This window comes from Lycium barbarum, chromosome 3 (assembly GCF_019175385.1).
Source record: "Lycium barbarum isolate Lr01 chromosome 3, ASM1917538v2, whole genome shotgun sequence".
NCBI lineage: Eukaryota > Viridiplantae > Streptophyta > Magnoliopsida > Solanales > Solanaceae > Lycium > Lycium barbarum.
This window is the reverse complement of record NC_083339.1, coordinates 5,860,182-5,886,712: the sequence shown is the minus strand read 5'-3', so window position 1 is coordinate 5,886,712 and position 26,531 is coordinate 5,860,182. Positions and strand designations below refer to the sequence as shown.

At 33.4% G+C, this 26,531-nt stretch overlaps 2 long non-coding RNA genes across 2 annotated transcripts; both read left to right on the top strand.

Moving 5' to 3' along the window:
* Positions 1-7,856: 7,856 nt before the first annotated feature.
* On the top strand, positions 7,857-10,371 carry LOC132630040 (uncharacterized). The gene is made up of 2 exons (XR_009578464.1): positions 7,857-8,257; positions 9,973-10,371. It is a non-coding gene; the product is annotated as an uncharacterized LOC132630040 (long non-coding RNA).
* A 4,859-nt stretch (positions 10,372-15,230) lies between these two features.
* LOC132630039 (uncharacterized) lies at positions 15,231-18,886 on the top strand. The gene is made up of 2 exons (XR_009578463.1): positions 15,231-15,647; positions 18,388-18,886. It is a non-coding gene; the product is annotated as an uncharacterized LOC132630039 (long non-coding RNA).
* Positions 18,887-26,531: the final 7,645 nt, after the last annotated feature.

Genomic DNA, 26,531 nt, shown 5'->3' with positions numbered 1-26,531 from the left:
TCAATTCCTGAAGCATCACAATAAACTACGAATTCTTCGGTTCCCTTTAGTAGTGTCAAAACTGGAGCAGAAGTCAACCTCTTCTTCAACTCTTCGAAACTTATCTCACACCATCTGACCATTGAAATTTGACCTTTTTCTATGTCAACTTAGTCAATGGAGCTGAGATAGAGGAAAATCCCTCCATGAAACGTCTGTAATAGCCTGCCAAACCCAAGAAACTTCTTATATATGAAATTGAGGTGGGTCTGGGCCAATTATTTACGGCATCAATCTTCTGAGAATCAACTTTCACAACTTCACCTGAAATCACGTGGCCGAGAAATGCTACTTACTTGAGCCAAAATTCACACTTGGAAAATTTTGCATACAACTCACAATCTTGAAGCGTCTGCAACACTATTCTGAGATGTTCTGCATGTTGAGTCTCACTACGGGAATATAGCAAAATATCATGAATAAACACAATGATGAATAAATCAATATACTTCTTGAAGACCCTGTTCATAAGGCCCATGAAAGCAGTTGGTGCATTTATCAACCCCAATGACATGACAAGAAACTCGAAATGAACATAACGGTCTTCGTAATATCAACTTCCTTAACCTTTAACTGATGGTATCCTGACCTGAGGTCAATCTTGGAATAATAATAGGCACCCTGAAATTGGTCAAATAAATCATTTATTCTGGGAAGAGGGTATCTGTTCTTAATGGTAACTTTATTCAACTGGCAGTAGTCAATACACATACATAAGGAACTATCTTTCTTTCAGACAAACAAAACTGGCGCGCCCCAAGGTGAGACACTTGGCCTAACAAAACCCTTGTCAAGAAGATCATTCAACTGGGTTTTAACTCTGCTGGAGCCATTTTGTATGGCGGAATGGATATCGGTTCGATGCCGAGAAGTAGATCAATTCCAAAGTTTATCTCCCTGTCGGGAGAGACTCCGGGAAGATCTTCTAGAAAGACTTCTAGGAACTCATTAACAACCTATACAGACTGGAGAGTTGGGGTCTGGGTATCTCTATCCCTGACTCAAACTAAGTGATAGATATACCCCTTGGAAATCATCTTTCTGGCTTTAAGATAGAAAATAAATCTACCCTTGGGTACTACTATATTACCTTTCCATATCTTTCTGGCTTTAAGATAGGAAATAAATCTACCCCTGGTTACTACTGAATTACCTTTCCATTCTATGACTGGTTCATTAGGAAATTCAAATCTTACTATTTTGGTTCTACAACCGACTGTGACATAACATGAATCTAACCAATCCATATCCATGATTACATCAAAGTCTACCATTTTCAACTCTGCTAAGTGATGTGCCGTGAATTTCAGCATATTTTATGCCTTTGTAACTAGAAGTGTTGCTTGTTTTTAAGTGTTTTTACATCGTTTCTTATGTTATTTTGGTGTTTTGTAGGGTTTGTTGACTAAGGAACGAAAATGATATGAAATGCTGAAAAACAGACAATTTGGAGCAAAAGGACGGTCCGTAACTCGAGTTACGAACCGTAACGCGATCCGTACCAGAGAGGAAGATTCAGATACATGCCGCTATAAAGGACGGTCCGTAACTCATGTTATAGGCCGTAACGTGTACCGTAAGGACGGACTTTTGCCCAGATTACGCCCAGAAGGACGGCCTGTAACTCAGGTTACGAGGCGTAACGCATTGGCCACTGAAGACTGAGGCCATGATACGCTGGAAGATACGAACCGTAACCTGTGTTACGGTCCGTCGCAAGAATCCATGACGGTTGACCTAATCAAGCTGACAAAGTACGAAACCGAATGACGGACCGTAACTTGTGTTACTGTCCGTAACGATGCCGCGTAAGGGTGTTTTTGTCCAAAAACTTGGTGCGATTTTTGGCCCTATAAATACTTAAAGATAGGGTTTTAATTCATTTTTCTGATTTTCTTGGGATCATTAACTTTAGTCTTGACTATTTAAAGTGGTTGGAGCATCTAAAGCACCAACTTCACTTCCATTCCATATTGTATTAGCATCGTAAGTATATTATGTTAACTTTTAAGCTTTCTTTGTTAACCAAAATGGTGAGTAGCTAATTTTAATACTAAGGTTGTGGATCCCATGACGGGTATTATGTGAATGGGTTTCTACTATTGATATATGCATAATAGTTGTTAGTATTTATTCTATCTTTCTGCGTCAGCGATGTGTAATGATTGCAAGCATTAGCTTAAGCCATTATACTAACTTTTCTTGGAAAAGAGAGTTAGTATTGGTAAGATTGAATAACAATAACTCGGGGCGTTAACCCTCGTTTAATAGACTAACTTAGGGATAAGAACAAGTCTAAATTGACATTATTGGTCGCTCTTCGATTTCAACTCGTTTACATCTGAAAAAATCATAAAGAGGAAATACGGCGTAACTGTTGGGAAACATTAGGAAGTCCTTAATAGATCAAGTGCATACTCTTAGAACAACCATTAGAAATATATCACATTGAAACCTGAAGCATAATATCTAATCAAAATAGGGAACACAACCTTGGTCTCTCTCTCGCATTAAGTACAATTCAAGTCAAAGTATTCAATTACATTACTCAACAATTATTTCAAACTATTCGGAATAGGATTAAAAAGCCTTTAAAAACTAGTATCGCATACAATTAGTACCCTTTTCTTTCCATATTCCCTGTGGGATTTGACCCCAACCTTGTTTGGGTTACTATATTTGACAACGTCCGCTTTACGCTATTAATAGGTGTAATTAGAGCGTATCACTAAGTCGGCCATAGTTCTGCGGTGATAGACTAAAACTGGGCAACCCCTATAAATACGTCTAGCTATAACTGACTCTCCAACTGGAATGGATACTTCAAAGGGTTCATGCAACTTTTTTGGTTCTATCTTAAATTTCTTAGCAATAAATGGGGTTACATAAGATAGGGCGGATCTTAGGTCAATAAAGGCATAAATGTCGAAGTGAAAACTATTAGTGTACCTGTGACAACATCCACACGTGCCTCTGTATCCTGACGACTTACTAAAGCATACAAGCGGTTCCGACCTCTGCCTGCATTGCCAGACTTAACTGCACCATGCCCTGACTGGGCTTGAAAATTTATAGGAGCTACTAAATTAGTCGACTGAACCACGTTACCACCGATACCCTGTCTCGCTGATGGACAGTCCCTATGAAAATAGCTCCGCTGGCCACATCCATAGTATATATCCATACCCATGTGACACTCCCCTAGGTGTCTCTTGCCACACTTGCTGCAGACCAGATTATCATAAGTCTTCTTACCTACACTAGCCTGAGAATAGAAGTATGTTGGCCTGAAATTCTATCTCTTCTGATCATTCCTGAATTTTGGGGCTGGGGCACTAGCTGCAGATGGAGCAGGTCCTGATGACCTATTCTTGAAGAATTTCCTTCCTCCAACTCCCTCGTGATTGAAGTTATTTGCAGACTTAGATCCTTTATTAAACTCTTTGTGTTTCTCTTTCTGAAGAGCTTCTTCCTCTTTCATTCTGTCCTCAGTACCCTGAACAAAAGCGATCATCTTGGTGATAGTTATCATCCCATTGTGAGCAACAATATTTACATCACCATGTAATTCAGGTATAAGGCCCAACACAAATCGCTTAACTAAGGCCCTCATATCGGGGACCAAATACTGAGCATACTTAGCCAAGGAAACAAACTTGAGATAATACTCATTCATACTCATACTATCCTGCCTAAGTCTCTCAAATTCGTAGGCCTTCGCCTCTCTGACCTCAATTAGGTGGAAGTGGTCAATGAAAGCATCTACAAACTCATCCCAAGTTGCTGGGGATGCATCTTCCGTGTGAGACTGTTCCCACATCTCATACCAAATATGAGCAACATCCTGCACCTGATAAGCTCCCAACTCTGCTGCCTCTGTCTCGGTATCATGCATAATATGAAAGACTTTCAGAAGCCCATCAATGAAGTTTTACGGATCCTCCGACTTCATATTTAAGAATTCCTTGGTCCTAGAACTGTCCAGACCTCCACTAGCACTGCTAGTAGCTGTTTCCTGACGTTGAGGTTGGTTAGCAACAATTTGGGTGAGCAGCTGGATAGCTCCCCTAACATCTATGTTAGTAGCACTAGGTTGCGGAGTAACTGTAGGACAGACCTCTGCAGGCCTTTCTGTACTTGGGGTTTCGATCGGGGACATTGCATCCGGTGCAAGCCTCTGAGCCTCGGTGTGAACTTCCTGAGTCGAGAGTCCTTAGATTAGCCCATTGGCTATTAGTTGACGTCCTTCTGGTGTACTTTCTTTTCGCATGCATTGTTTGAAATACGTAAAATGCACAAGTTAGAAGGATTCCTGAAAGCATAGTTCTAACTGCACGATCTAGAGTATGAAAGAAGTGAGACAATCCTAGATGTCTTTGTGGTCAACTGTTTATATGTGTGGGCGCCACACACACATAAAAGTGACCCCACTGGACACGATTTCATAGAATCCTAATACACTTGAACCTAGGCTCTAGTACCAAGCTTTGTCACGCCTCGAACTACGGCCTGGGCGTAACACGACACTTTGTGTCTTGTTGCATGTGACCGAGCAAACCACATGGCTTCCTGATAGGGCTGGGCATAAATATCGAAAATCGAAAAATCGGACCAAACCGGATTTATTCGATTTTTTTGCTGTTCGATTTTTCGGGTTTTCAGTTTGGTTTCAGTTTTCAGAAATTTTGGTGTTCGGTTCGGTGTTCGGGGTTTAGAGTTCGGTCTTTCGGGTTTTCAGTTTAAATCGAAATTTTATATATTAACCAAAAAATGTTAAATGGCTACTGGTTATGTAATTTTTGGCTATTGGTTTGGTGATACCTGCTAGTTTTGGCTACTGGTTTGGTGCTACCAAACATAAAAATGGCTACTGGTTTACCATTGAATTTTTGTTTATGATTCAATATTCATAGGAAAGGGCAAAACATACAATTGGTTTTTTTGCATGTTCATCCACTGGACTAAGCTAAGACCTGGCAGACCTTGAGGATTCGTCATGCATATCGAAAAAATCGAAACCGAACCGAACCAAACTTCAAAAAATCAAAACCGAAAGAACCAAACCGAACTAGTTTGGTTCGGTATTCGGTGTCCACCTTCAAAACACTAAAACCGAAATAGCCGAACCGAAATTTGAAAAAACTGAACCAAAGAACCGAACGCCCACCCCTACTTGCTGAATCAACATGAGGCATGTACTGATGTAGAATATAATATAACATACATGGTGAGAATGAAGCATAGATTAGGTAATCATAAGTCTGAAATTAAATGTAAATGTTGAGCCAATACTGGCTAGACGACTCTGAATATCTGACATGACTTAACTGAACTAGTCTAGCCTATGAAACCTCTGACATGAGTCTGACTGCTAAACTGTTTACCGGGACAAGGCCCTTAGCATACCATTACTGCATAACTGACAATAAATAAATAAATAAAGATAAAACCCCGAATAAGATAGGGCTCACCAATAACTGGTACGTTCGAAGTCCTAACGAGCTGATCCGTCGTCCGGTAAATCTGCATTGTGAAATGCAAGCCCCGAGCAAATAAAAGGGGTAGTCAGTGCATTCGAATTGTACTGGTAAGTAAAGCAACTGAATGAAAGAAGCATAGACACATGAAATAACAGAATTAAAACTGAAACTGCAAGCTGAGCATGAACATGAGTATATCTGACATGACTACATATATAACATGAGTAAAACATTTTACATGGGAGAGCCTTAGTACAACCGACGTGTAACCACCACGTGAGCACGTGGCGTATGATCTCTGCCCAATCAGCTAAGTCATCTCATACCTTACCCGGGTACAAGACATGAACATGAAATGAATGGATCCAATAACCCGTAGTGAGTAAACATGAAGGAATCATCCTAACTGGGCAGAGCGATCCTTATCCTACACTAGCATACGTAGTTTCACGTATTAAACCTTCTTGGTAGTCTTTGTAACTCCCAAAGCATGAACATGGATATAATTGGCTTTGTAGCCTATGAATTATATAAACATGATTGTAAACATGATTCGTGATTGTATTGTAACATGAAGATAGATATATAATATAACTTGTATGAAAATATGTAGAAGTTCATGAAAATAAACATAAAAGTTCATATCTTGTATTTAAAAACCCATGAAATTTTGGTATGGGTTTTCATGGATTACGAACAGATTCTCAATAATCATAATGAAATATTAAGAGCACAATCGCGAATTAATCATACAAACATGGTAGATGATGGTACAGTACTTAGGGTTATCACAAACCGGTCTAGAACCCTAGTTTTGGTAAACTTTCGTCTAATAATGGAAGAACGTGGCGCTGGGAAGAACAATGATGTTCCCACATGTGGATAAAAATCCTACATACCTGTTAATGCTCCAAAACTTATAACTAATGGTCTGAACTTGGAGAAGAATCTGAAATCCTTAATTCAGAATCCCTTAGATGAGTTTTCTTGAAAACCCTAGGTTAGGAACAATGGATTCTTGTTTAGAAATCATGGACACATGTTAGAATTCACTTGCAGCGCTTGGAATAGGCTTGCCTTAGTGTATCTTGATGGTAGGAGAAGAAGAACTTCGTGCTAGAACTTGAGAATATAAAAAGTGGGATTAAAAACTGAAGTCCCGAATTTATACTATTTGCTGAAGCGGGGAAAGTACGGTCCCAATGTACGCCCGTACAATCTGGGTGTACCTCATGTGTCAAATTCCAGAAACCACGATTTTTAAGCTGTGAGGTACGTGATGAAAAGTACGGTCCATACTTTAAAGTACTTCCCGTATAAATTGAACGGCCAAGAAGTACAACCCGTACAATAATGTATGGCCCGTATATTCGGGCCGTGCCTGGAATGCCAAATTCCAGTGGTTCTATTTTCTTTCATGTGAGGTACGTCTAAGGAGTACGTGTCGTACATAAATGTATGGCCCGTACATATTGACGTAAAATGTACTTTTACCGTTCCAAGGGAAATTCTAATCCAACCACTTCCCGTCTTAGTCTCTAAGTCTCGAATCATGAACGTAACTTAGTTAGGAGGTATGAGGTGTTACAATTTTAGGCGCATATTTATTTATTTTTTAAAAAGGCTCATATTTATTCCTGAACCGTTAATTCCCCTTGTCCCTGCCTTTATATGCTATACAACGCCTATGTTAATATTATTTTCTCCCAATTTTAATCTAAGTGACAATGTCAGTGTTTCTTTGAACTTCTATTGTAAATTGATTTGAATTCATCAATCATCAATACCTTGAGAACAACTTGAGTTTCACAGGGGATAATGATAGTTATGTCAAGAACACTGGGAATCACTGCAAAGAAACAAAATAGAAAATTGGAACTCACAGTACTCAATTTTTGCGCGGGTTTATTTTGTAAATTGGGTTGGTTTAGCGAGTCGGATTTCATTTGACTAGATTTAAATCGAAAGAAAAATAATATCAATATAAGAAATAAAAGTGGGAACAAAAGAAATTAACGGTCCAAAGTAATATGAGTCCAAGTTGAATGATAAAGATCATATATTTAAAAAATATAACGAAAGACAAAATATAATTTTTTTCTCAGAATACATAGGCAAATTATAATTACCCTCGGATATTGTATGTCGACGAATAGTTAAAACAAAAGAAAAAGTAACGTAATGTGGTGTTTAGGTGTTGTCGTGACAAAGAAGGAACCTCGTTTAAGAGCATACACGTAGAAAGTTGAGAGGATCGTGTGTTTGTTTGTATGTCCATTCATGGAGTCCTGTCTTTTCCTTTCTTTATTTTTCTCAATTCATTATGAGCCCGTTTAAATTGGCTTATAAGTGGTTTATAAGCTGTTGTCAGCTTTTTTGAGTGTTTAGCTAGTTAGCTTAAAGTCATTTTGTGTTTAAAATAAGTTTAAAAAAATAATTGGACCCATTTGACTTAGCTTATTTAAAATAACTTATAAGTTGTTTTCAGCTTATAAGCTAAAAGAAATAAGTTAGACTATCCAACTTATTTTTTTTAGCTTATAATCTGCAAACAGCTTATAGGCATAAGCCCATCCAAACATGCTCTATATATTATGACTCTCCACTACTCTTTTATTTCTTCAAAGCTTCTCAAACTCTTACTTCCTCTTTCATGTTTATGTGAGTTTTGGAATTTATTTCTGTCGGAAAAAAATTTAACAAGAAATACACAACTCAAGTAGTTTTAGGTAGACAAGGTATGTATTCCTATTTTCGTTTGTCTATGGAAAATTAAACTTTCTCTTTTCTTAGAATTCTAATCCTTTTCCCTTTTAGTATTAAAAGTTTTTTTTTTAAGGTGTCTTGACCTCGGATATTTGGACTTGGGTTTGGGGATGGGTGGGAGGAATTTTGCAACTTAAAAAAAAGAAAGAAATTATGATACGTGAATTTGAACAAATATTTGATTATTAGTAGGTCACATGAACGATATTTGAAAAAGTTGAGGTTGAAAAATGGTGTTAGAAGTGAGTTGTGTTTGGATTTTTATTTTATTTGACAAAAAAAGGTTAAACAAATATTGATGTTTTGTGAATGAATAACATTTCATTTGTAAAACGGATCAAATTTAAATGGTCCCTTAATTATATCTCGTTTCTAGGATCTCATGATTTAAGAATATTATTTTTAGTCGTTACATTTATTTTATTTGAAAATTAATGAATATGTGATTTAAATAGAAGAATAATTTATATTATGGTCCTGAATTAGTTGTGAAAATATTGATTCATGATTTTTTTAATAATTATTTGTTGGATGAAATACATCAATTAGTGATATAGCTGGATAGTACTTAGTGATGATGTTTATAAGTGGTAGCTGTTTGTGGTTGTGCATGGGTGGGCTAAGAGGTGATGTTAGGGCGGTAGTAAAGGTGACTATCAGTGACGGTTCACTACTAAAAAAAATTACTATTTTTCCACTGAGAAATGTTCGTGCCTATTCTCCATTGAATGTCGGTGGAAATTTTTTAAAATTTTTCAATGTTTCGCTAAAAAATGTTTAGTGTCTATTCCCGGTCGGTAGGAAAAATCTAAATAGTAATTTTTCACACAAAAAATTATCAAGTTTCCCAATGTTTAAATGAGAATCCGCTTTTCATGCATTTTCCCGATGAGCTGGTTCATTGTCCCAGTGAGCTAGTTCGTGGGAATGAGATGAGAAAATCATGTTTTATAGTATAATTTTTTTACTGAGACTAAAAAATGTTGTAGTGGTTGGAGGGTGGAGATGGTAATTGCACGATATAAGTTGGTGAGAGCGATTGATGGTAGTGGTTGGTGGTACATGTGTTTAATGGTGAAGGACGACGTAATATGATACTTTCTGTTTTGTCGAGCCCTGCTTTAGCCTCTAGTTTGATGGTTGACAATCAATAGTAGAGGTTATTAGTTAGTGGTGGTGGCTATGATATTGGAGGTGATTGATGGTGATGGCTAGTCACTTGTGATTGTAGTTAGTGCTAATTGTTAGCCACAGTGGTTTGCGCCAGCTGGCGATGTTGGCTGACAATGAAAGTAATTGGTTGTAGAGGTTGGGTGATAGTTGTGATAAAATGTCACTTTAGTAAGAATTGTTAAGTAGACAAACCTAATGTTTTGAATATTAGTAATTTGAATGAATTTGATCTATTCAACGCGAATATATGATCGAACAAATTAGCAAGTAAATGTATTTAATGGATCAAAGATTTGAATGATTAGAATTTAAATTCTTATCAAGTGAAAACAAAACGAGAAACCATTTAAACCTCTATTAAGTGAAAATAAATCCGAGTTTCAATTGCTACTTGCTAATGTTGTAATATTTCAATCATTCAAACTCCACTTTAGTTTTTGAGCTCTATCTTACAATTGATTTGTTTATTAATTAAAAAGAATTGTTTATTAATTTTATTTTTGTGTCAATGCAGGAGGCAGAGAGAATTGTAGAATTAGAAGATGCGTGCACTAGTGATATCGTTGCCATTGGCTATATTGGGATTGATCATACTAGCCATCATACTAGCCATTATTTGTTACACCTGTGGAAAAAGAAGGAGTCGATGGTAATTAATTAATTATTCAAAATGCTTTATTGTGGCTCCTCCAAGCTCTTGTTGGATACAGGCTTAAAAAAAAAAAAAAAAATATATATATATGAATGGAACCCTTTGTTCAAAGAGTCTAGTCTATCCTAGAGAGCTTGCTTTATATTTTCTTGTACCCTGTTTCTTGATTTTGTATTCGTAAGTGTGACATTATACTTTGTATTATATGATTGTGGTGTCTGGCAGAATGCGTACATATATAAATTGTTGGATCTTGTTGAACCTTCTTGGTGAGATGAATTTGGTGAATTTTACAGAAGTGTTTATTTTTCGACTTGGAAAAATATTACTTTTCACTACCCCAACACTCATCCTACCCTAAAGAAATTATTTAGAAGAGAGATGTTTATGCTACAACTAAAAGTATTAAGAGAATCAAAGAGCACAAAACAGATAAAGTACATATATATGAACCTATTTGAAAGAAAGAAGTCAAAAGTAAAAAGGAAATGCACATGAACCTCTTCAAAGTGTGAGGTTTGGGAAGGAAAGACCCGTAGAATTTGACTCCATAGTTTTCTAAAAGAAGAAACAGAGAAAGGTCTTCAAAGAGTTTGATCTAGTGGAGGAAAGTGGGTGAAAATTATAAGACGCTAGTTCCTATTCATTTTACGCTTTAATGAACTGGGTATAAAAAGTACCTAGTAACTAAAATAAACGAAATACGTATACTTAATGAGAGAAACAACACAAAGATACTTCTTGTACAAATAGTTTGTCTTAGATCAAGTCGGTTGGTTTCTGTTAGGCATTAGGCCATTAAGAGTTTCACTATACTTTATATATAATTTTTTTAGCAGTTAATGTGAGACTGTATTTTTACATCTGATCATTTTTCTCTCGAATTAAGTTCTACATGATCCATCATTGTATAAACTTATTATATAAAGATCAAATGTGTCTCACCACACTAGCCGAGTAGTTATGATTACCGAAGTCAGTAGCTTTTTTTCTTTGCTGTGTTTGTGTTTCCAAAGCTGTAACTAAAGGTTAGTAATAAACCGGTTCATAGATGAACAAAGGCACTTAAATTGGCGCTACTCCATTATTTGGCAATCTTCATGTCTTGTCTTGTCAAATTATAAGGTCTGATATTAGTTGTTGGAAAGAAAAATTTAAAGTTACCCTTCATATTTGTAATGTTGTTGCCCTAGTAAGCCTGGCAACCGGTTTGACCGAAATCGGACCGGTAACCGATTATAAAACCAGCCGGTTTCCGGTCTAAAAATCGGAACCGGTCACCGGTTTCGGTTTACCGGTTAAAAACCCGAAACCGGAATCGGTCCGGTTTAAACACGTCCAAACCCTCTTTTTTATTATTTTTTATATAGTATATATATATATGTATATATATTATAGTATCTATTAGTATATTGTAGGTACATTTACATATGTTATATAAGTTTATAAGTAAAATTTATATATTTACTGACTAACAGGCTAACAGCAAGTCAGCAATATAGCATATACGTGTAACCTAAGTATATTGATATATATATAAGTATATTCTTACTATATTTTAGGTATATGTAGTATAACTTAAGCATATAACTTAAGCATATAACTTAATATATATATATATATATATATATATATATATATATATATATATATGTTTAAGTTATATGTATACTATATATACTTATAACTTATATATTATAACTTAAGTTATTTATAGCTTAATGTTTTTCTAAGTTTATAAATTCGTATATACGTATATATATATATATATATGTGTGTGTGTGTGTGTGTGTGTGTGTGTGTGTGTTTAAGTTATATGTATACTATATATTATAAGTATATTCTTAGTATATTTTAGTTATTTTGCAAGTATATAACTTTCTAGTTTTTAATTTAAGTAGATGTATATTATAAGTATATTCTTAGTATATTTTAAGTATATTCCTAACTTAATATAAGTAAAAATATTGAACACAAGTAAATAAAAGAAAGCTCAATGAGCCATATATTTTATTCATTCTTGGATAACATTTATTTGCAAGTTGTAGTTTTTTTTAACTTGCAAATAATACATGAGTTGCAAAGAAATAGGAGAATAATAAAATCACCAATTCTCAATCATTTGGTTAATTTCCCCCATATCATATTCGGCCATGGAGATATCTCCAAAGTCTTCCATCTGGTCCAGTCCACTTGCTATCAAATCTTCAATCTCTTCCTCTTCGCCTTCCTCCGCTTCTAAGTTTTGGTTGCGTCGCTCCGATCTAATCCAATCGCGAATGCACACTAGTACTTGTAAGCTAAAGTCGGATAATAAATGTCTATGGTCTCCAATTTGTTGTCTTCCTTGGCTAAATGCACTCTCCGAAGCCACGGTTGATACTTGAACCGTAAGGATATCTCGAGCCATTCTTGAGAGTATCGGATGACTTGCCTTGTACTTCTTCTACCATGCTAAGACGTCCAACTCATCTAGTTCCTTGATATCCACATTTTGCTGCATCAAATAAAAGTGATGTTCATCAAAGTTTGCACTACAAGAAGGAGTTGGATGTGAATGTAATACTTTTAAACCCGACAAGCCCTTTTTGCTACTTTGAAAAGTAGTAGGGCGTGGAGCAACGTGTAGCATGTTCTTCCAAATTAGAATAATGAGTAAAAACTTTTCTAAACTCGTCATCAATAGCGAGTTCGGCTTCAGCTAAAGATGGTTGAACTCCCTCTTCAATTTCTAAAAATGTATAAATTTGACCAACCAATGCTTTAGTATAAGACACTTTTAAACAAGGATTTAAAAGAGAACCCAATATAAATAAAGTTGGGATGAGAAAAAAATACTTCCTAAATTTTGTTGTCATATCAAAAATAGCCGCTTGATAACCGGGTTTATATTTATACTCTTGTAAAACTCTAGCTATTTCCGCTAAGTAGGCTAAAATTCCGATTATCGTGGGATAGAATTGTTTAGAAAAGGCAAGAGTTGCATTATAAAAAAATTCTAAGAGTTCAACACATTCCTTAATATCTTCCCAATCCGTAAAATTTAACCAATCATCACTATTAATATTATATTTGTTGTGAACTTGTTGTATGAGAATCCTATACTCATATGTTTGTTGTAGCATAATGTAAGTGTAGTTCCACCTAATCTCAATTTCTACTTGAATTTTCCTAGGTCTAAGGTTATTTTTCACACAAGCATTCTTAAAATCTCAAATTCTTCCCCTATTAGCATTACAAAAAAGAAACGCAACCGCATCTCTAACTTTTTGAATAGAATCGTCAAAACGCACAAGACCATCTTTAACAATTAAGTTTAAAATGTGACAACTACATCTTACATGAAAAATATTTTTTAGCGGAGGGTTTAATTCTCTTTTTAAAAGACCAATCGCCTTTGTATTATTAGAAGCATTATCTAAAGCAATACAAAGTGTTTTTCTATAAATGTTAAAAAATCTCATAATAGTAGACATTGAATCCGCTAAAAAATTTTCATCGTGACGACCTTTTCCTTCATCATATAAAAAAGCTATAATTCTTTTTTGCATAACCCAATTGTCATCAACCCAATGACATGTAATAGCAAAAAAATCTAACTTGTTAAGACTAAAGACCCAAATCAGCGGTAAGAGAAACATTACAATTTAAAGAATTAAATACATGGCGCAAATAAAATCTATATTTTTTATACAAATCTATAACATCCGCTCTACAAGTACTTCTAGGAATACCCTCAAATAACGGATTATAACAACGTTGAATGTAAGTAACAAACCCCAAACCCGAAGGAAAGAAAAATAGTAAACAATCATAAGCTACTATTTTAGCTATTTCTACACGCTCTTTTTTCTTGTCATACTTAAAAATTTTACCGGTTTGTGGGTCTATCGTCATTTGAATACCCCCCACATTTGAACCCGTTTGCTCTCCCCAAACATCCATATGTTTCTTTCTCATATGAGCATTTAGTGTACCCGTTCCACCATCCTTACTAGTTTCTTGCTTAAAAGTAAATACTTGTTCACATAGGGTACATTTAGCTGTTTGGCTTTCCCTATCCTTAGTCATAAATTTCCAAATTTTAGCGGTTGGCTTACGAGTTCTAGGCGGTTTGTCTTGTGTATGTGATTGTGCAGGACATGTATCTCCTATGGGATTTTCGGGGGCTTGTGTTTCATCATCATCATCAATTTCATTAAAAGTGTCGGTATAATGTTGTTGCATTGCCTCATGACCTAAAAGTGGATTATTTCCACCAACATCAATACCTAAATTAGGTGTTTCTTCCACAAATGTTTCCTCATTAAGCCCACGCCTAACAATACCACTACTACCGGCACCACGTCTAAATCTCTTTGTCATTATTAAATAGAATTAATTTAAATCACACTCAAATAAATTGCAACAAATTAAATTGCGTAAATTAAATTGCGAAAAATAAAGATATAGTTGGAACGAAGGTACCAAATTGTCGGACTAATTTCCAACAAAGTGAAGGCGGCTAGAATTGCAAATCCACCAAAGCTACTTCGAATTGTTGCAAAATCACAACTCCACCAACAATATTATAATTGCAAAATTAATAATTGAAACTATAATAAGACTTTATAATATTTATTTGAGAGAAATTTAAAGTGGCTAATTGTTGCAAAGTAACTATAATTGAGAGATTGAGATTTGAGAGAAAGAGAAGAGTGAATTGGTGTGGATTAAACTGGAAATGGAGAGGGGTTTATATAGGGATGGGTTAAAGTGTTAAAAAAAAAGTTTGGGGGGTTGGGGGGGCAAAAAATGGGTTTGGGACCGTTTGGCACCGGCCATTTTTGTAAATGGACCGTTGCCCAACGGTCCATTGGGCTGCCCCAACGGCTACAATTAAAAAAAAAAAAAAATCCGGTTCCAAAAAAATTGAAACCGAACCGGTATATAAACAAACGGTTAACCGAAACCGGAACCGGTTAACCGGTTCCGATTTTACCGGTCCTGTTACCGGTTTGAACCGGTTAACCCGAACCGATTTTCACGTTTACGCTCTAGGCCAAAAGACATCACCCTATTAAGAGTTTTGCTGCGGCTTCTTTTTTTTTTTTTTTTTCAATTATCAGAATGCAATTTTGTTCAAACGATCTGTATCTTTTTCAAAGAAGCAGCTGTCTCTGTCTGTGCGGTTAAAAAAAACGCAACCTAATAAATCTATGTGCTGAGTATTGATTCTTGAAACTTTAGAAGAGTTTGTCCATACTTTCCTACGTCAAGTGAAGAAAAAGAAAACAAAAGGACAGTTTATAAAATAAAAAGGGACAAAAGAAAAGCTGTCAATATACTCTATATTGAAATCATTACATTTCAAACACTTCATCATCTTTGTCATCCTCGAACCTTCCACATAATAAACAACCTGACACAACAAAAACACCTTAAATGAATAACACCAAAATAAACTGTTTTTTTCAGATTTTAAAGGATCAGAAACTATAGTTCAGTTTCAGTAAGAGGTGACTGATCAGTTCAATTTGTGTTGTCGTCTTAACAAGGTACGCTTTATTTTCTTTTTCTCGTACTGTATTTTTACTCCTCTTCATTTTTGTTTGAATTATTTTCCCTTCTTCTCTCATTTTTGTTAGTTTGAATCAATTCTTTTTTGGTATAATTATTCGGTATCCATTGATTAAACTAATTTGGATTTGAGTAATTTGCACAAATAGGTTATTTCAGTGTCACTATTCAAGTTTTCACCTAATTTAAATTAGCTTTCACAACTTACTTACAAGAAATTGTTATCGTATTTTGGAACAAATTTTTTACAAGCCCTAGCGGATCATCAGGACTCGCGCATAAATTTGACCAACATATTGTTTACTTCAAATTTGATTCAACTCGGGTCAAACCAACTCCAAATTCAATATTCAAACTTCTAATACCAGTCTCTACAAATCTAATGGTTAGATTCACTCAATCTTCAGAAATTAAAAGATTCAACCACTGTATATTCTACGACAATCAAGCTCAACATAATCGATCCAGTAATGTGTTAAAGTTAATTCAACCAAACTAATCCAAGTCATTTATAAATAAATATTGAGTCTTCAGTTTCCTATGATATATTTGAAAAGGATGAAAATGAAATAGGAGAAGTTTGACGGATGATCTATATTTACGAAACTTTTAAATATGGAAGCAAAAGTTGAAAAACTAATCTTAAAAGAGGACACCATGTTAAATTTATTTTGTTAATTTACGAATTCGAGACTTTTGATTAAAAGTGGAGGGATCTCATTCATCCCACCGTTCTTAGCAGATCAAATTTCATTGTTCTGTATATTAAAATGGGAGATCATTCCTTCAAAACCATAAACCGACACAAGATTAAAGTCTCGAAGTTAGGTGGCTACAGTTTAAAGTATAAATAGTTTGTTAGATTCTGTTCACATGTAAATTCATGGTTCACGCCTTAAGCTTTAAAACTGTTGGCTATAAGTCTATAACTCGATATTTACTCTTGACTTGATTCATTTTAGAAATAGTATATGTGAAAAGAATAACAAAATTGTATAACTATTTATCAAGCTTTAATCAAAACAAATTTATAGATTGACCAAAATACAAGGACTTGTTATCTGTAGTTGAAAAATAAAAACATATTCAAAAGTTATTTTAGAGAGTCAATTTTTAGGATTCATGACGCTCCATCACGGTGTTGTAGACGAAATTCAGCACAATATCATTGAGTATCACTTTTTTTTTTTTGGTTTAAAATATGTCATAACAATATCCTAAACTTTTATTTGTTTAAGTTCGTAATCCATGACGGTAAAACTCTATCTTAGTATCCTAGACGAAATTTAGGACACTATCATGGATTACAAACTTAAAAAAGTGAAACTCTACCACAATATCCTAGACGAGATTCACCGCACTCTCATAGAATTTCACTTTTTCTAAGTTCGAAAAGAAGTCATGACAACATTTTGGATCTTCCATTTGTTTAGATTTGTAAGCCATATAACTTCATGGTGTTTCAGTGTCAAAAGTGACTACTTCTCAACGAGTTTCAAAACAATGGCAATTTTTCAAACATCGATCTGAAAAGTACCCAGTCCATAGATAATTTGGGCCGTGAATTTAAGTCATTCCCATTGATTGGGTCAAGTCCAAGCCCAGGTTTTCAAGCATGAGAGGGATTTCATCTTTGGGCTGGACCTCAGTTTTAGTTAGGCTCTATGCAGCCCACTTTGGTAATGTTGAAAGGTCTACAATATTTTAGGCCTCCAAGTTCCAAGTAAAGTCCATATTTCTTGTTGCTGTCTTAAACCCATTGCTACAGGGGTCATTGGCACCTATGTTACTCAAACTCTTCAAAAATATCAATGGATGCGTGTCGGATCCTCCAAGAATAGTGTATTTTTTGAAGATCAGACACCGGTACGGCAACATTTTTGGAGAGTCCGAACAACTTAGATTGACACTTATGGCCCTATTTTGTACTGGTCTTTAATTGTTGTCCCTCAAGACAAAAAAAATTCGAGAGGCCTAAATTTATTTTCGCATCATTATATCCCACAAGTTATATCTCACATGACTTTTGTCCTTAAAATACTTATGCCCTGCTAGACATAAGTTCGGCTAAAGAGCAAAAATTAAAGAGCAGCCCATTTGAGGGGCAAAACGTGTAATTTCTTCATGTGTTTTATAATGAGCTAAATGGACCAAATGTATAAGAAACGCTAGTTGTTAATTAGGTTTCTATCATCATATTTTAACTCTCTCATGCCAACAATTCCAATTACGTATTATCCACTTTCGTTATTTTCATAAGCATCGCATTACCTTCCTGCACATGGTACTTACATTAAATCATGTTAAGTTAATATAGTTTGGTATAAATAATAAATGTGAGTAAATTTTTTCCGCACCTCCCAAACGTATGACCAAGGTCGGATGTCATTAAGGATTTTCAGGTTCATTCAGAACCCAATAACTTTAACTCGAACCTTATATACATGTAAAAAGTCAGTAGAACAAATAATAAGAGTTATAAATCCAACGAATTAAATGAGTTGTAATAGAATTCCAAGCTCAAACCCATAATGCTCAAATTATGGATTCGCTTTTGTGTATGGCGGTAGGCTAGAAAGAGAAGGCTATTCCGAAAATCATGCCTTTACGGCTTTACCCTTCTCCAAGTTGATAAAAATTTATTTGTACCGTCAATACATATGACTTTAGTATTAAATGTAGTCATGTTTTAACATGTGTGCACAATAAATTTGGCAGGAAAAGAGAGCCTTTAGGTTGAAGAAAAACTTGAATCAATGGGCTTTGTGATTGTGATTTCACTGCCCTTGATTCTGATCTTCCTCATCGCAGCGCTTGCTTGTTACCTCTTTGGTAGGTCACGAGGCCGCCGCGAAGCCACCACGGTTCCTCCATACTATGGACCGCCACCACCAGCACCTCCTCCCGGAGTCCTTTCTCCGCCACATGGAAAATAGCATATTCTTGTTTCTTATGTTTGCTTCTCAAGATTGTATAGGCCATGCATGTTGTTAAAATTAATCTGAGCAAGTTGTTTGTTCAATTGTATGACACCAAATAAAGTGCATTATTGCAAGCACATTTGTTTCGTTTCAATTTTATCGAATTTCGACCAAGGGACACGAGCATCTTCATCAAAGAATGTATATTTTTTCGAATTCAAACTTCTTTGTTCTATCTAGGTTTTCTTGCACAGAAGAATGTAATTGTTGCAAAAATCAAAATTTTAGTAGTTGGAGATTCCCCTCTTGGTTTTGAACAGGCGAAATTATTCTATTTTGTTTCTTTACCACGTGTGATGGATCCAAACATTTTTCTATTATTTTTTAATTAAGATTCAATTAGAAGGATCTCTTTTTTTTTATTATTATTGGCTGCCTTGCTTCAGAAAATAGGATGAACAAGACGATGCCAAAAAAGAAATGATCTCCTATGTCCACTTATATAATTTTAATAGAAAAAGATAACCCTACAAAAGTCTCATGTATTTTATTTACAAGTCTTTTGTGTTATTTTATCTTAATCTCCTATGCAGGATCACTAAACTAGAATAAAATTTGTAGTCGACTATAAAACATCGGCCATAAATTAAAGAAAGGTTTTAGAGATTTATAACAACCTTAGTCCATTGTTGACTCTGACTTCAAAGTCCATGTAAATTGAATAGAAGAGTCGGCTCTTTTTTAAAAAGGAAAAAAAAAAAAAAAAAAGGTCAACCAACTACACTGTCTATTTGAGTCAACATCTTGACAACTTTTTCCGTCCCCTTTCCAAGAATTTCACTATAAATGTGAAAGAAAATGAATATTCAAATTATGTCTACATTACATGCACTTACAAAATGAGTGGCAAGTGAGCACAATATGGTCCCTACTTAAAAATGGAAACTTGTTGATACCAGTCACTTAATAAAAAAAGATCACAATTTGTCTTTAACCCAAGAAAATAAAAATGAAAATAAGAAAGAAATTCAAGTATTTAATTAAAATTTAGTCTAGTGGAAATTTTCCCAGACAACAAGTGTACATGTCACTACAATATAAAGGGTTTTCAGTGACAAATGAAAATGCTATATGTATTTCTCCTTTTACAAGTGGACATTACTAGGCAAACGCAAGGAAATTTTGAGTTTACATTTTCTCTACTAGATCTTGAAAAGTAGGTAATCAACCTTGGTTTTGAAAGAAACTATACTTCAGTATCCAAGATGGTTAAACAAATAATTAAAATACTCACATTTGATTTTCTAAAAATGATCATTTGACATTTCTTTTCAAGCTTGAGGCAAGACGGTGATGACAATGTGCTTAAAGATATTTCATCTGATATAGGTGTATCTCCCAAGAGCTAACTAACTCTTTTAATATAAACTAGAAGCTAAAATAACAAAGAAGACTTAGTAGTAGAAAATCCAACTGATAAGAAAGAAACAACAGCAATAACAACGTACTCAGTATTACTTTATTTCTTATATGAACAAATATGTTTATATATAGGTGAAATATCGGAAAAGAATAAAAATATTTTTTGTAAAATTAAATTTAGATTAGCCTCATGTATATCTCGCACGCAAGAGGCAGATCCACTATTTTTGCCTTTTTTCACATGTGCGAGGTTTCCACTTTTCTACATCGTCACAAGTTCATAAGAAAAAGAAAGTTGTTCCCAATTAATGAGAGACACTTCCTTCAGAGAAATTATTTACAGCGTTTTTAACAAAAAATTAGTATAATCACTATAATCCAAAACCTAATCTGATATATGCAGTTGTCTTTCCAGCACATTTTCATATATACTAATACTACAAAATAATACAAAATTAAATCCAATTATCCAAACACCAGTAGGATAATATGACTATGCAGTTTAAGTGAGTTGAGGTAGTTGAGAATAATGCCCTTGACGTTACCGACTGCTATCCACACACTATTATATTTCCTTCATTTTCAATGATTTTAATTTACTGAAAAGTTATATCGGCAAACGAATTTGGTCGCTAAATATAAAAAAAAAATGTTACTAATTTTATTAATTAGCGAAGATTATCAAAAATTCCTAAATGTTTCGAAATGGATTAGAGATTGATTTGTAACTAATTTCTTTTTATCCTTTTTTCGTTGTTTTTCTTTCAAACACGAAACAAAAATATACTCCCTTCATCTTAAATTATTTTTCGCTTTTTTGTTTTGCACGTCCATGAACAAATATTAATTAGGAAATATATTTGATTAATTTTACGTTTATTTATGTCTAAGTTATAATCTCTCTCCAATAAATATTTTCTCTATTTATGTGTCATCTCCATTGATGACAAGATTCTATTAAGAGTAAAATGAAAAAAAAATTATATCTTAAACTTTTAAAACAATAAATAATTTGATACAATTTTTTTTAATCACGATAAATAATTTGAGACGGAGGAGTATTGCAGTAAAACGTTTCCGAAATCAAATGATTATTATAGTACTAATATATAATCAGTAGTTTTACGTCTGGAAACTGAAATGATTATGTCTTCGCAATGGACCTTCCTAAAGCTGACGTATGGACTTCATCATCATCCACCTATTCTATTGTTTTAAATTTTTTTAATTCAAATTTTAGTAGTATCCAATTAAATCACTTATTAAATAATTATAAAAAAAATTATATTTAGTAATATAATAAAATTATAACGGGCTTCAAATTATATAGTACAAAATTTACTGATAATATAAAATAATTATACAATTAATAGATATAACTTAAATCCTTTTAAATAATAGAACTTAATAAGTAGTAGTTGTATTCATGGACGACCAATAGGTAGACACATGATATTCGATTCTATTTTTTTAATTAAAAAAAATTCAATATAGTAGATTCACATATCACAATTTTAGTAGTAGGAGATTCCCCTCTTGGTTTTGAACAGGCGAAATTATTCTATTTTGGCTCTTTACCACGTGTGATCGATCCAAACATTTTTCTATTATTTTTTAATTAAGATTCAATTAGAAGGATCTCTTTATTTCTTTATTGCGGGTTCTCACATCATTTTCTTAAAGTACTATATTGTCATGGGAGAGTTTAGAAGGTGTGATATCAACCATTTTATATACACACAAACTCTTCGATGACTTATTGGATGCCTTCCTTCAGATCAAAATAGGATGAACAAGACGATGTCAAAAAAGAAATGATCTCCTATGTCCACTTATATAATTTTAATAGAAAAAGATAATCCTATAAAAATCTCATGTATTTTATTTACAGGTCTTTTGTGTTATTTTAGTCTCATGTATTTTATTTACAGGTCTTTTGTGTTATTTTATCTTAATCTCCTATGCAGGATCACTAAACTAGAATAAAATTTGCAGTCGACTATAAAACATCGACCATAAATTAAAGAAAAGTTTTAGAGATTTATAACAACCTTAGTCCATTGTTGACTCTGACTTCAAAGTCTATGCAAATAGAATAGAAGAGTTGGCTGTTTTTTTTAAAAAGAAAAAATAAAGGTCAACCAACTACTCTGTCTATTTGAGTCAACATTTTGACACCTTTATCGATCCCTCCCCTTTCCATGAGTTTCACTAGAAATGTGAAAGAAAATAAAGTTAAATGAATATTCAAATTATGTCTACATTACTTACACTTACAAAATAAGTGGCAAATGAGCACAAAATGGTCCTTACTTAAAAATGGAAACTTGTTGATACCATTCACTTCACCACTACTAGAAAAAGATGTTTTTATCGATGAGAAATTTGTGCTATAAAATATAATTTTCCTACCTCATTCCCACTGAATCAGCTCACTGAAAAACGCATGGTGGGCAACAGGTTTCCACTGAAACTCTGAGAAACGTCAAACCTTTTCCGTATGAAAATACTACTATTTAAGTTTTTCCACTGACATTCAATGCGAAATAGCCACCGAACATTTTTCAATGGGAAAATATTGATTTTTTAGTGATGCACCAAGCATATCACAACTTGTCTTTAATCAGGAAAAAAATTAAAACGAAATAAGAAGGAGATTCAAGTAAAAAAGAAAAAAGTCATCCCGATGCACTAAGCTCTCACTATTCACGGGATTTGTAAAAGGGTCGGACCACAAGAGTATATTATACTCAACCTTATCTTGCATTTCTGCAAGAGACTGTTTAATTTCACGACTTGAACCTGTGACCATTAGAATGTTACACATGGCAGAAGGAAACTCAAGTATCTAATAAAATGTTCAGTCCAGTGGAATAGTAGCAATTTCCCTGACAAGAAGTGTACATACTATAGGAAAAAAGGTTTCCAGTGGCAAATCATGAAAATGATATATGTCCATTTACAAGGTGGACGGACATTACTAGGCAAATGCAAGGAAATTTTGAGTAACATTTTCTCTAGATCCTGAAAAGTAGGTAATCAACGTTGCTTTTATAAAAGAAACTAGTTCAGTATACAAGATGCATGGCTAAACAAAAAAGGTAAAATACTCACATTTGATTTTCTAAGACTGATCATTTGACGTTTCTTTTCAAGCTTAAGGCAAGATGGTGATGATATTGTTCTTAAAGATATTTCACCTGATATAGGTGTATCTTTCAAGAGTTAACTAACTTCTTTAATATAAACTAGAACCTAAATAACAAATAATAGTTTAGTAGTAGAAAATCCAACTAATAAGAAAGAAAGAAGGAGAATATTTTTTGTATTACTGTATTTTATATGGACAAATATGTGTATATATAGGTGAAATATCAGAATGTTACAATGCCTAAATAATAATAATAATAATAATAATAATAATAATAATAATAATAATAATAATAACAATAATAATAATAATAATAATAATAATAATAATGCAACGCTAGAAATTCTTTTAATAAAGATTATTATATGGAGTTAAGACACACTGAATCTTAAGGGAATACATCTGGACTCGTGTGAAATCAAATTTGAATTAGGCCTCGTGTATATCTCGCACTCAAGGAGGCAAATCCACTTTTTATTTCTCACGTGTGCGAGGCCATTTTATTTTTCTACATTGTTACAAAGTCCACAAGAGGACAATTTCTTTAAATTGAAAAATAAATTCTTCCTAATCAATAAGAGACACTTCCTTTTAAATATTATTTACAACCTCTCTAACAAAACCTTAGCATAATCATTACTATAATCCAAAACCGAATCCAATAGATGCAGTTCTCGTTCAACCACATTTTCATAATATATTATACTACAAAATAATACAAAATTAAATCCAAACACCAGTAGGATAATACGACTGCAGTTTAAGTGAGTTGAGGTAGTTGAGAATAATGCCCTTGACGTTACCGACTTCTATCCACACACTATTGTATGTCCTTCATTTCGAGGAATTTAATTTACTGAAAAGTTACATTGGCAAACAAATTTCGTTGCTAAATAAAAAAATTGTTACTAATTTTATTACATTTTTTTTTAGCGGATTGCCCTTCAAAGGCGCTAGTCTTTAATTTTTGCCCCTCAAATTGCTGGTCTTTAATTTTTGCCCTTCGGCTAACATCTCAAGGTTCTGGGTTCGAACCTTGGCTTTGTAAAATAAAAAAATAAAAACACGCAAGGCAGAGATTTATAGCAAAATTAGGCCTATTCGAGCAAAATTTAGGCCTTAAGGCAAACTTTTACCCAAAATTAGGCCTTAAGCAGAGATATGCCTTAAGGCCTAACTTTTGCACCAAATTAGGCCTCTTCAGGCAAAAGTTAGGCCTTCAGGCAAACTTCTTTCCAAACTCTGCCTTATAAGGGGCAAACTCTGTCTTAAGGTAGAGTTTTACCTTCGGGCATAAGGCAAATCTCTATCTTCAACTGAAATTTTGCAAACCTCTCCCTTAAGGCCTAACTTTTGCCAAATAGGCCTAATTTTGCTATGAAACTTTGTCTTGCGATTTTTTTTTTTTAACTGAGTGGGGGTTTGATTTACCCAGAACCTCGGGGTATTTTTTTAGGGAAAGCCAAAAATTAAAGACCAACAATTTGAGGGGCAAAAATTAAAGATCACCCCGAATAAGGGCAATCGTGCAAATTGTCGATTTTATTATGCAATGAATTAGTAAAGATTATGAAAATTCATAAGTAATTTCTTAGGGGTCGTTTGGTAGCTGATTAGAATTATGCAGGTATTAGTAATGCGGGTATTAGTTATGCATGTATTAGCAATGCATGTATTAGTAATGCAGGTATTAGTTATATATGCAGTATTTAGTTATGCAGGGTTTAGTTATGCATATATTATTTCTTTGGACATTGTTTTGTTATATTAAAAGTTAATAAATATTATATACTTCTTAAAATTAAAATATTTGCTTACAATCAAAATTAAAATATTAAAGTAAAAAATTATATGAAAAAATTATATAAAATATGGTTTAGAAAAGGAAAGTATTTTAGTGGTGAATGATAAGGGTAATATTGTCATTTCAACTTTTGATTCATATATTAGTTATTTCATCTTCTACCTGCATAAAATAATACATAGACTCCCTCATAACTTATACATGTATTAGTTATGCGGATTTTTAAATTGCAAACCAAACGTTGTACTGATTTTATACATGAATAACATACTTCTTAACTAGCTACTAAACGCGGTATAAGTATGCAGAAACTAATAATTGAATAAGGTGTCTCTTTTACTAGCTACCAAACATAGTATAAGTTAATGCTGAAATTAATACATGAATAACTTGTCTTTGTCCAGCTACCAAACGACCCCTAAATGAATTTGCGATGGATTTGTAACTAATTTCTTTTTATCTTTTGTTTATAATTCTTTTTCTCAAACACAAAACAAAAATATTAGTAAGACTTTTCTGAAAATGAAATGATTATAGTTTTAATATATAATGAGTAGTTTTATGTCTGAAAACTGAAATGAATAAGCCCATCTTCGCAACAGACCTTGCTAAAGCTGACGTATGGACTTCATCATCCTCCATTTATCCTATTGTTTAGAAGATTTAATTCAAATTTTAGTAATATCCAATTAGATCACTTATTAAATAATTATGTATAGATTTTGGCATATTTAGTAATCTAATAAAAATACTAACGGGCTTCATATTGTACTAGCAATACATGCCCGTGCGATGCACGGACCGAACATGTCTATTCACTTTAATTAGACAGTCTTTAAGATTTGTATTTTAAAAATAACTTTTAAAAACATTCTAATTATTATTATATATAGCAACATATACAAAATGAATGTACCATGACTTTAGTTATAATTAAAAAATGGATTTGATGGAATTAAGTCTTTGAGATGGAAAGAGTTGGACTTTTTTCTCATTATCATGACAATTAAAGTTGTTCATCGATGTAAAAGAAAATTAGTAAGAATATGAGAGAAAATTAATATTTTGATTCTAAATTTTTTCTTTTAAATTCTTTAATATTTTATATGTATACCGACAGGTTGATATCCATTTCAATTAAGTAATTGTTCAGATCCAAACATAAGAACCATTATTGTATATATTGGATTTTTTGACAGCAAAACTAATTAAATATTTTTATTAAATTAATTAAAAAATATATTATAATTTTTTATATTAACAATTATAGATAAAACAAATTTTGTTACAAAGAAATCAAAATTAGAAAGATATATGTTATATCATAAATCACCAAATTTTAATTCTGAAATGAAAATATAAAGTAATACATTTTATAAATGTAAAGAAATAATAATCAGAGACTGCGAAGGAGAGTAAATGAATAAAGTATTGACAAAAAAGGAAAATGGGGATAAAAGTCACTCCCTCCGTTCACTTTTACTTGTCGACGTTAACAATCAAGAAAAAAAATTCTTCTTCTTATTTTACCCTTCACATTAATTACTCATTTTCAAATCATTTT